At 38.3% G+C, this 7,594-nt stretch overlaps 1 pseudogene; it reads left to right on the top strand.

Annotated features, from left to right (window-relative positions):
- Positions 1-590: 590 nt before the first annotated feature.
- On the top strand, positions 591-1,224 carry LOC105521808 (annotated as a pseudogene).
- The last annotated feature ends 6,370 nt before the right edge of the window (positions 1,225-7,594 follow it).

Raw genomic sequence — 7,594 nt, 5'->3', positions numbered from 1 at the left:
GTACTGAGAACAGTGTAACTTTTAAAGAAACAAAGTAATTTAAAATCATAAAATATTACTTTTATAATTTAAGTGTGCGTCCTCTAAGCTATTCAGTTTTGTAGTTATACAGGGTAGTGGAAAGAACATGTAAAATATAGCACCAACATCTATTATGTACTAAGTAAATGTCAGTTTTATTCCCCTAGAGTCCTTTAACATAGATGTTTAAAAGTTCAGATGTAATTTAATAGTAAAATCATAAACTTGAGGGTAAGAAAAATCTAATTTTTTTTCCTAATACATTCTAATATCTCACTTTGGACACATGTTTTAATATCTCCAAGTTATGGTATAAAATTGAGAGGGATGGCCTAATGACACTGTGATCTCTTCTTCCAGCTTTATAATCCAATGCTTCTATTATATTGGTTTAAAGAAAAAAATATACACTTAGGAAGCAACAAGATTAGGGAATAAATCATAAAAAGTGCTCACAAAATGTGTAGGCAGAGAAGTGGCAAATGATCCTCAATTGAGCAAATAAATATATGGTAATGTATTTGCGAAAACTTTTGATCTACATTTAAGGAATGATAGTAATGGACAGGAGTGCCCTTGACAGTCAGGGAGAGCTGGGCTGTGCATCCCTCTGCTTGCATTGCAGGGAAATGTCTCATTGACTTTTCCTGAGGAGGTTCCTGGTCTCAGTCGTCTCCAGGAAGCCCTCTCAGGATCGGTGGTCACCTCTCACTTACAGAGTCCTGCAGACCCCACAATGCAGTCCTGGTGGCCTGGCTGTAACACCCAACTCAGATCGGACAATATACACCACCAGGATCTCCTCAATGACCGTTAATATCCAGGATGGACGTGACTTTCAAGACCAATTGGTCAACAGTGAGACGCCTGTGGTTGTGGATTTCCACACACAGTGGTGTGGACGCTGCAAGATACTGGGGCTGAGGTTAGAGAAGATGGTGGCCAAGCAGCATAGGAAAGTACTTATGGCCAAGGTGGATATTGATGACCACACAGACCTCACCACTGAGTATGAGGTGTTGGCGGTGCCCACTGTGCTGGCCATGAAGAATGGGGATGTGGTGGACAAGTTTGTGGGCATCAAAGATGAGGATCGGCTGGAGGCCTGCCTGAAGAAGCTGATGGGCTGACAAGCAAGGGCGAGTCCTGGTTCCCTTGCCCCCGTGTGACACCAGTAGAACTCTTCCTGCCACCTCTCTCCTGTCTGGCCTCTGGGGTCCATGCTTAGAGCCCAGGCTCCAGCCGTGAGTGCTTCCGAGCTGGCGGACTGCCCAAGCTGGTGGCAGACGGCATCAGAGGATGGTGCTGCTGCTGATCCAGGGACTGCCTTCTTCGCTCTTTCATCCCTTCCCTCTAGGGCCTATGGCAGTTCTCTCAGGATGCATAGAGAGAGCCCAGGCCAGCCCACAGCACTTCTGTTCAGGCAGCCACACCTTGGTTCTCATCTCTGGTCCCTTCCGATCTGAAGCCTCGTGCCTGGCTCATCTGCCACCTGCATTTCTCTTTCTTGCTGCTGTTTTGTAAAAAGAAAAAGAAAACAGAAGCCCAAACTAGTGAGAATAATACATAATTCTCTCATTTTTTGTAGGTCTGTAATAAAGAATTTAGTCATCCCTTCCACCTCCTACTGTGAAGAGCAGACCCTGGGTCTCACACTGAAATCCTGTGTAGTCGCCCATCCCCATCCCCCAGGGAATCCCCTCCCAGCTAGCCTCCCAGGCAGGGGGCCAGAAAATGAGCGATGGGCTGGGGAACCCTGTAGAGCCTTGACTCTGGAAGACTCGAGGCACTTCCTTTGCTCCTTAGCTGGCCTGTTGGTCCTCTGAGCAGGGGGCTTAACTGTGAATAAATCAGACCAATAAAGCAAGGGTCTGCCCCTAAAAAGACAAATTTATGAATCACTGTACTATCTTTGAAGATATTTTCATGTCCTACTACAAGTAAAGGAACCATCAAAATGTTCACCATCAGGGCAGAGTCTTGGAAATAAAACATGAAACATTCTACTCTTATGTGAAATCCTTAGCGTACTATGTGTAGATGTGGTGTTCTGTGTATAGCAGAACCAGAGAAACTAGATCAGGGGCAGCTAACAGGAGTAAGAGCATGGGAAGTCTATTGTGTGTGAATAAACTATATATATGTATTTCATTTAATCTAGAAAAATTAAGGTTACATGATTAAAGTGTGTAAAATCAAGTAGCATAGACAGAAAATCTGAGATTGCTCACCTAAACTTGAAACCCTAGAATCCATGGACTATTCTTCCAAACTTATAAAAGCTAGTTGTAGAATAAGTAAAATAAATTGTCGTAAAACCTTGATATAAACTGGGCTTAGACAATAAATGTATTTAACTGATTAGTCATTTATGTTTAAAGGTGAAACATATGTGTTTACAAATTTAGGTAGTATTTTTAGCAATTTCAAAAGCAAGAAAATTTTAATGCTTTTTTACTCTTTAAAACATTCTTAAATTTTTATTTATTTATTTTGAAACAGAGTTTTATTGTGTTGCCCAGGCTGGACTCAAACTCCTGGGCTCAGGCAGTCCTCCTGCATAGCTGGGACTGCAGGTGTGTACCACCGAGGCTTGTTTTTTCACTCTTTATAGGTTTTATCATCTCTCCAGCCCTCAGCACTTTCCAAAAGAATCATCAGTATTTATAAGATAAGTCTCTTTCTTGCTAATACTAAGGTTTACTACTATTATGCAGATAAATTGTTTCCCCTGATATGGTGGTATAACTTAAAATGCTTTTAGTGGATTTCTTTATTTTAATCTGCTATAATTAATTTATTCATTAATTTATTTTTATTCCCTAACCAGTGAAATAGGGAGTAAAGAATTGTCTTCATGTAGCTCATAGTCTGATAAAAGATTTAGACAAATAAAAGCATAATTATGAGAATGTTGTAGGAAGTGGATTATAGGATGTGTTTTTTTGTAATGTGAATTAGATTCATTAATGCTATGTATCTATGCAGAAAATTTTCTGAATCAAATTTGAGATTCTTATAAAAGAGAAATACACTAGTTAAACTGATACACTAGCATAATTGAAATTAGTTCTGCCTTAGAAAATCCAATGTAGATGCCATATTTTTTGATCTGGCCTGGTGTAACAAGGTATAAAGTTCCAGGCTCTCTGGCCATAGTTTAATGTTATATTTACTGTTGTCTTCTATTCATAGGTTAATTTTTCAGGGACATCTGAAACTTGTTTTGTTGTAAGACAGCTGTGCAATCCAAACCTTTAGGTCTGTGACAAGTCTGTTTTCTCAATCTGGACTTGTCCTTAGAAAATTAAAGAGACTGTACTTGTGATCATATTAGTTTTGAGTCCTGTTTAGTAAAATGAATATTCTATTTCTATACTGTATTCTTCTTAAGTAGATGACCATATAGCATCAGCAGGCCATTGTTGTATGTGAGCCACAAACTTCAGAGAACATGTTGGTATAGATATTAATTACTTCTTTTAAAGGGGCTAGCTGTACTGGTAACTTAGCTCTTTCAATCTTAGCTCAGCTCCCTCTGAGTAGGAGCCATGACAGGTTAAACTGTGGAAGAATATGAGCCTCACTTTAGGCTGTAGTGTTGAGGTCATGAATCAGCCATAGTTCAATTCATAGAATGACAGGCAAAACATTCACTTGTTTGTCTTTCATTCATTCTTAATCAGTACTTACTGAGCACCTACTTCAAACCAGGCACTATGCTAGTCTGTAGATGCAAATAAAAATAAGACTTGGTTCCTGTCCTTGAACTGGTAGGCAGATACAGATACTTATAGTAAGGCATACAGTGATACATAGGTACCTGAGATTAATGCTAGGGTGAAAATGCAGCATAGGAATTTATATAGGAGTGGTATAGAATTTCTGAGATCATCTTGGGAAATAGACTGAAACTGACTGAAATGGGAACTTGCTTTGAGTCCATTTTGGAGATATTTACATCTGTAATTGTAGCACTTGTACTACGTTGCTTTTTCAACTCCTATCCCCACTACAGTGTGATCTGGCAAAGCATGTCTATGTTGTTTAGTTTTTTAATCTCTGGAATGTGGTACAGTTCTTGGCTCATGTCATGGTGGGAGCTAAAATCATGGATAGTTAAGTGGATCAAAAATTCAAACCTCTTGTAGAAGCGTACATCCTCCTCCCTTTCCTTCATTGGCAGGAACTGTGTCAGTAATGTATTGACTGTTCGGGGATAATAGTTGATTAATGTGGTAAGAGGGTACCTCTTTCCCGCCCTTTTTTTTATTATGTAGTAGCTTCTTTGACATTTATATATCAAAATTATATCACAGTTGGTATGGGGAGATTGGTCTCAGGCAGGTAGGAAGAAGACACTGGACTAGGAAAAACTAGAATATTATGCTCCCAACCTTTTGAAAAATTTGTTATTCAAGACATATATCATTCAACTGTGCCAATGTCTCTCATCCTTGTTGCTGTCATTTACCAGTCTCTTGCTTACTTCTTATTCATCAAATACTTTGGCATCTGGCCCACAATGTTCCTCTACACTCTCAGCTCTGCATTCATTCTGGATGGTTTCGAATTCTATGTTAATGACTCATTTAACATCACTGTTCTTTGACCATGTTATCTCCTATTCCCTTTTTGTTCATTTCAGATGTCTAGTCTCGCCAAGGACCTTGTCATATTCATTAACTGCTCAAGAATCACCAATGTAGGTGTGTGATTCTTTGATCACAATTTCCTCTCCTTTTTGCTTGCTTTTTAAATATTCCCATTATGATCATTCTTCATCAGAACTTCTCATCCATTTATCCATCAGTCCTCTCACTTTCATTTTTTCTTCTTAACCATTTTAGATTACTTGGTCCCAAAATTTCTTTGCACGTCTGCCTCTTTATCAAATCTCTCTAACAAAAAAGTAAATCATGATAAACTCAGCTATGTGCTTTCTCAGTGCTTTCAGCCAAGAGCCAAGCACTGCTAGAGAAAGCCACACAGAAGAACACTAGAAATTTACTATCATCAACCTCAAATGGGCTGTCAACATGACTTGACAGTTTTATCACATTTCTCTGATAATTCTGTCTCTCATTCTTCACAAGTTCTATTTCATTTCTCTCTTTATACCTCTGACTTCTCCATTATCTGTTTCTAAGTCATGATATTACATCATATTTTACGAGGAAAAGAAAAGCTATCAGACAGGAACCCCTTTAACTTCTTCCTATTAAATAGTCACACCTACTGTATTTTAACTTGACCGTCTTATTCTATTATAATAGAGGAGTTATCTGTTATATTTATCTATTGTTACATCACACAGGACTCCTAAATTTAGCAACTTAAAGAGTGACAACATTTATTTTACTTCTGAAAGTAAGTAATTTGGGCAGAGCTCAGCTATGCGCTCTATATGACATCAGCTATCTTAGCTCAAAAGCTGGGGACTAGAAACACATAAAGCCTTGCTCATTTACATATTTCCCTGTTGATGCTGGCTGTACAGGTAATTTGTACCTTACTTGGGACTGTCAGCTGGAGCACCTACACATGACCTCTACATGTGGCTTGGGCCTTCATATCATGTGGCTAAGTTCCAAGAAGGAGGGAGAGAGCCAGGTATAAGCTGTATCACCTTTTATGACCTAGCCTCCAAAGTCAAGCAGTGTCACTTCAGCTGTATTCTGTTCATTAAGTGAGTCACTTTAATGAGTCTGTATCAAGGGAAGTTGAATTAGATTTCACCCTTTGATGGAAAGAGTTAGAAAAATGTTGGTACATGTTGTAGATACCACATTGTACATCTTTCTCTGCAAGGCCAGACCCTCCACTATTGCTTTGGATCCCAATCCCTCCTGCTTTCCCAGGAGTCTTTGTATTCTTATCTTTTATATGTATAATAATATGTCTTCTCATTTATTTAAAACACATGTACCCCTTTTCCCTTCACTTTCAGTTTTCTCTTTGACCCTACTTTCTCTTTCCCTTTCTCATCGCTCACCTACTGAAGTGAACTGGCCTGTAATTTACAGTATGTGTGGTCAAATCAGTTGACTTTGGTGCCCAGGCAGGTAATTTTAATGTGTCTTGGGTAAAACCTGAGACGAGAAGAAAGAAAAAAGAGAAAATGTTCTTTTTCTGTTCTTACTATATTATAGTTACTTACAATCAAGATACAGAGAACTTAAATTTAATGTAGTTCAGCTTTTAGAATACAACATGTTTGAATGTTATGGTCTGCATATTAATATTTAAGTATTAACGTGAAGTTATATGAAGTATGTAACAACATAAAAAATGTCAAACTGGGTTACATGCACAACCCGGTTTAATATATAAGAACCTATTCTTTAAATACCTTTAGAATCTTTGACCCAACAATTTCTTGGTTCTTTACAATTAGATTTAACTTTCTTTTTTCTCGGTTTTTGTTGTTGTTGTTGTTTTGAGACAGGGTCTTACTCTGTTGCCCAGGCTGGGGTGCAGTGGTACGATCATGACTGCCTGCAACTTCTGCCTCCTGGACTCAGGTGATCCTCCCAACTTAGCCTCCTGAGTAGCTGGGACTACAGGTGTGTGCCGCCCTGCCTGGCTAATTTTCGTATTTTTGGTAGAGACGGGGTTTTGCCATGTTGCCCGGGCTGGTCTTGAACTCCTGGGTTTAAGCAGTCCACCCACCTCAGCCTTCCAAAGTGCTGGGATTACAGGTATAAGCCACCATAACCTTCTTGTTCTATTACTCACACAAGTTTAGCATGAGAAATAAACATGTTAGTGACTTCTTATCTTTAATCTTTATTGTACTCAAAGGCATCAGTGACCCAAAAATCTTCAAATGTTTTTTCCCAGTGATTTCTGTGACAATAGCAGTGAGAGCCATAGTGGAGGTAGAGTTGGCAGAAGGAAACTTTTTTGGTTTTGGTTATGATTGTTTTTCGTTGTAATTTACTTTATAATATTCTGTGCAGTAGAATTGAGAAACTATGTTACAGTAGTACTATTTTCAAGAAAAAATTTAATTGAAGTATACCGTACATTTTAAAAGTATTCAAATCCTAATTTATAGGCCAATGAATTTGATAAAGTGAACACTCATGTGAATTTTCACCCATATCAAGAAATAGAATATTATTGAAACCCCAGAAGCTTCCCTCCTGCCTGTACCCAATCATTACTAGATTTAAAATGTGGAATACTACATCATGTTTTCCTTTGTGACTGCCTTCTTTCACTTACGTATTTGTGACACTTATCCATGTTTTTGTCATAGCAGTGATTTATTAATTTTCACAATATATATCATTGTATAAGTATAGCAAAACATATTTTTTCTATGGTTGATGTAAATTTGGGTTGTTTCCAGTTTGGAGCTCTTATGAACAATGCTTTGAACACACTTGTACATGACTTTTGGGTAAATATATGTATGTTTTGGTGAATATGTATTTGATGAATATGTGTTATGGATACACTCATATACATACAGCATATATACATGCATGTGTGTCTTTGTGTGTGCGTGAGAGAGAATGCTGTTGAATTAATTGCTGGATTTCTGGGTCACAGATCATGTGGTTCT

Source organism: Colobus angolensis, unplaced genomic scaffold (assembly GCF_000951035.1).
Source record: "Colobus angolensis palliatus isolate OR3802 unplaced genomic scaffold, Cang.pa_1.0 Scaffold41, whole genome shotgun sequence".
In the NCBI taxonomy this organism is placed as follows: Eukaryota; Metazoa; Chordata; class Mammalia; order Primates; family Cercopithecidae; genus Colobus; species Colobus angolensis.
The sequence above is the reverse complement of the archived record's forward strand: the minus strand, read 5'-3'. Positions and strand labels throughout refer to the sequence as shown.